The 4,960-nt window shown below is 33.5% G+C and overlaps 1 pseudogene; it reads left to right on the forward strand.

Annotated features, from left to right (window-relative positions):
- The window catches only part of LOC106473878, a 27,430-nt pseudogene that overhangs the window by 14,088 nt on the left and 8,382 nt on the right, over positions 1 to 4,960 (forward strand).

Below are 4,960 nucleotides of genomic sequence, written 5' to 3' on the forward strand. Positions count from 1 at the left end.
AGATATGATTATTTTAGTATTCTAGAAGAACTGATATAAATACTCAAGAGAGCTGAGTATTTCAGTGTTCTAGAAGAACTGATATAAATACTCAAGAGAGCTGAGTATTTCAGTGTTCTAGAAGAACTGTTATAATTACTCAGGAGAGCTGAGTATTTCAGTGTTCTAGAAGAACTGATATAAATAGTCAAGAGAGCTGAGTATTTCAGTGTTCTAGAAGAACTGATATAAATAGTCAAGAGAGCTGAGTATTTCAGTGTTCTAGAAGAACTGATATAAATACTCAAGAGAGCTGAGTATTTTAGTATTCTAGAAGAACTGTTATCAGTACTCAGGATATATGATTATTTTAGTATTGTAGAAGAACTGATATCAGTCCTCAGGAGATATGATTATTTCAATGTTCTAGAAGAACTAATATAAATACTCAGGAGATATGATTATTTCAATGTTCTAGAAGAACTGATATAAATACTCAGGAGATATGATTATTTTAGTATTGTAGAAGAACTGATATAAATACTCAGGAGATATGATTATTTCAGTGTTCTAGAAGAACTGATATCAGTACTCAGGAGAGCTGGGTAGTTTAGTAGTCTAGAAGAACTGATATCAGTACTCAGGAGAGCTGGGTAGTTTAGTAGTCTAGAAGAACTGATATCAGTACTCAGGAGAGCTGGGTAGTTTAGTAGTCTAGAAGAACTGATATCAGTACTCAGGAGAGCTGGGTAGTTTAGTATTCTAGAAGAACTGATATCAGTACTGTAGGGGAGGTGATTATATCAGTGCTGCAGAAAACCTCATGATATCAGTAGGCTGTGATATCTAATATCAGTATTGTGAAAGGTTTAATGATATTAGTAATGTAGAAGAGTTTATGGTACCTGTATTTAAAGATAGTTTTTATGTGTACGTAGGAGATATCTTGATATCATGTCTTAAAAGTACTTTTAACCTATGGTTTAGAGAATATATATATCATTGTTATGGTGTTTTTTGTATTATAAATATCAGAAGTTGACTTGATAGCCTCGAACTCCGTGAATCTAAACTTTGAACACAATGTATAAATACTATTAGTAACAGAACGTGTACCACCGTCACGAGTCTGTATCCAAGTATCTCATTAACTGAATTGATACAGAAAACAGTACACGTCGATCACATCATAAATTAAACGCCAGTTCACTTGTGTTCATTTCTTCTCTGTCCTGATTACAATAATTCAAACCTCAATCTGTCTTTTCGACTGTTCACAAAGAAGTGAACATCTTCAAAGTCAGTGATAGAAGAAAGTGACATTCTAGGTGTAGTACAGGCAGAAGGTGTTTGGTTCAGAAATCCCAGCGCCCTTACAAGAATTTATTTTACATGACCTAGTTACATATTACTCTGTTTGAAATAGGTAACGAAAACACTGAACCTTCTGGTACAATTACAATGCAACATTTCTTGATACACCTGCTGTTTATCGTTCGGGTCTTGATGATACGGCAATATTCGGCACAATCTTGTGACCTGACGGGATCTGAGATCCGGGTCCTGTTTGGGGTTTGTTTTCTGGTGAAACCTAAAAGCTACATTTAATTTGTTATATATATTTTACAAAACTCTTTGCCTACAAATATGTCAACAGGGAGAATTGTAATGGAGAATTGTAAATAGTGAGATAATATTTTACAGCATCTGAGGCTGAAGCCTTCTTGACAACATATTCTGTATTTCTGTGACAGCTCGGGCTTCTCTTATAATATTGACTGCTTCATTACTTGGTTGTGTTAAGGTTGTCTCTTAGATTTTCTGATGACATCGACTGCTTCATTACTTGGTTGTGTTAACGTTGTATCTTAGATTTTCTGATGACATCGACTGCTTCATTACTTGGTTGTGTTAACGTTGTCTCATACCAACCTAGCCAGAAGAACGTATTTCCGTATAACAAGCACTGAAATATTTCAATTTTGATACCTTACCAAGAGCATTTGGCCACTTAGTTGATAGACTAACAAAAGCAAGGGATTTTCCGTCCTTTAACCACAGCTGAAAATATTGATTTTAACTAACTGTTCACAGATAAAATATGCACGATAATTATAATAAGCGTATGTACTTGTTTGAAAAGAATTTATGAGCACAACTAGGCTCATAAGTTATAATTTATCATAAACTTAACATTATTGCGAAACATCGTTTCATAAAACATGTATCCAGGTTATCCATGTGAAGCACGTGTTGCTAAGGGAAAGGTTGAATAACAAGAGGGCGTAACTTGTAAAATTTTCCACCATCGGCCATTTTGTCTTAACGTGTTATGGTTATTTGTTTGATGAATTCCATACAAAGTTACTCGAGGGTTATCTGCGCTAGCCGTCCCTAATTCATCAATGACAGACTATAGGAAAGGCAGCTAGTCAAAACCACCCGCCACCACTAACTCTTTACAACGAATAGTGGATAACTGTCACATTATAACGCCCCACGGTTAAAAGGTGAGCAGGCTCGTGGATGAGATTCGAACCCGAGATTTCGAGTCGAACGCCCTATTCACGATGTCATGCCAGGTTTATGTCCTACGACAAATATATTCAATTAGAACCAGCCACAATGTTAATAATAGCTGTTTTTGGCAGCGAAGTCAAATTTGATAAATTAAAAACGATCATTATATGAGCAACATATAACATGAAACGAGAAATTATAGCGCCATCTAGTGGAACGATGTATAAATACAGGTACAAGAAACAACCATATTTTAGCTATGTTTACAATAATAAATCATGTTTTATAGCACAAGAAGGAACCATAATTTAGGGCTATCAATACCTGTTAAAATACATATTTATAACATGAACAAAAAATTATTTAAATACTGTCCAATTTAATATGGCACTTTGCTATAATAATACATTAGAAAAAGGTGTACGTTTTTTGTTGTTGTTTTTTTACAATTGTTAGATGAAGTTTGGTTAAAGAAATATTAATGTGATACGTCTGTTACACTGGAAGCCATACGAAAGTTTCAGCCTTGTTTGCCAACTTTTTGTTACAAGCTGTAGCAGACGGCCGGTCTTGATTATTTAGCGAGTTGTTCTACAATAGTTCTTTACTCTTTTCCAGTAACGTTCACCAGACAAACATTCGTCTCAAGCCTCCTAAGAAACTCCCAACACCCTTCGGTGGCCGCCTCATCTGGACGATGCCTGGCAAGAACAAACTGATCGCTCACCTTAAAGATAAGCTAAAGATCAGACATAGAAAGAGATGGAGCCAGGTAGGTTGAAAAGTCTGTTAATCACGAACTAAAATGTTCCTTTACGCAAAAACCAAAGTTAGGTTGAATTGGCATACTACGGCGCCATCTGTTGGTCATTCAAAGACACGTGTTTGGGTTTTAAAGAAATTCAAGCAATTTTTAAATCTAATTTATTTTTATTTTCTAGCCAGTTATAAAAGTTCCTAAACCCATTTTTAATGCCCTTGTAATGGGTCTTGAAGTTTACTTGCATACATGTAACTTAATATTCACACTTTTTTTAGCCTCAGTGGAAAGCCTCAGGATTTATAGTACTTCAACAGAAGAAATGTAAACAACAAATGTTTATAATTCCAAGAAACTGTCTTCAAGTTGAATAATCATATCACAGGAAGAACTGAGAGAGGAATTAATGTCCTAGTTTTATATTTCTGTATATTTATACCCCATATAACCATATAAAAATTAATCACCGAAATGGTAGCAGGTCGTTCATGGTAAAGTCATATTTCAAACTGTCTTTATACTTTACAAGAATGTGTAGCCTAACCAAAATGGCGTCCCTTAGTAGCTTAATCATATCTAGTAATATGGTGTGCCATTTGATCAGTTGTACAAACAACTGAAATAGATAAAATATTTACAAATCCTTAAAGCTCCAGCAAGAATTTTTATTATATTATTTTTTTTATTATATAACTTAAAATGTTCTCGGTGAGCTTCAGGTTTATTCTTCGGCTAAACCAATCAACTAATGATTTCCAGGTTCTAAAAATTCGAGTTCAAATTGAATAAATTACAGTTCTCTCGTTTGTTAGTTTGTTTTTATAAACCATTAACATACCACGTAATAAGCAAGTCTGATGATATTCAAATATTTCACAGGCTGATTCTGGTGGCCATTTAAATAAATAATTACGCAGAGTTTTGTTTTCATTTGATTTTAGCACAGAAACAAATTAATATAACATATTGTGTATTGAGGGATAGAAATATAAGTTATTGTTTTCATCGAGATATCAGCGTTGTGTCATCTTATAGGTGAATAATGTAGGTAAACACAAGGTTTAGAAGGAAGTTTCATGTTGTTATTCACGCTGCCATGTTAAGACAGTTGTTAATTGACGGTGTTTCCGGTTTAAATGTTTTTGGTAAGTTCTATCTCATTAAGACTTGATCTGTTTCTTTTGAACCATTTGTAAGGAAAACGTTATTAGGAATTCATTCCAGTCCATTATATTTGTATTTTTGGAGTTATTGTGCAAGCACGTTGTGTTATAGCTGAAGTTTTAATAATATTTAGTCCATTATATTTGTATTTTTGGAGTTATTGTGCAAGCACGTTGTGTTATAGCTGAAGTTTTAATAATATTAACCTGTTTTAGAAGCACGATTTATTATAGCTGAAGTTTTAATAATATTAACCTGCTGTAAAAACGCGTCTTATTATCACTAAAGTTTTAACAATTTAACCTGTTTTATAAGCACGATTTATTATCACTAAAGTTTTAACAATATTAACCTGTTTTATAAGCACGATTTATTATCACTAAAGTTTTAACAATATTAACCTGCTGTAGAAACCCGTCTTATTATCACTAAAGTTTTAACAATATTAACCTGCTGTAGAAACCCGTCTTATTATCACTAAAGTTTTAACAATATTAACCTGCTGTAGAAACCCGTCTTATTATCACTAAAGTTTTA

This window comes from Limulus polyphemus, unplaced genomic scaffold (assembly GCF_000517525.1).
Source record: "Limulus polyphemus unplaced genomic scaffold, Limulus_polyphemus-2.1.2 Scaffold6589, whole genome shotgun sequence".
NCBI lineage: Eukaryota > Metazoa > Arthropoda > Merostomata > Xiphosura > Limulidae > Limulus > Limulus polyphemus.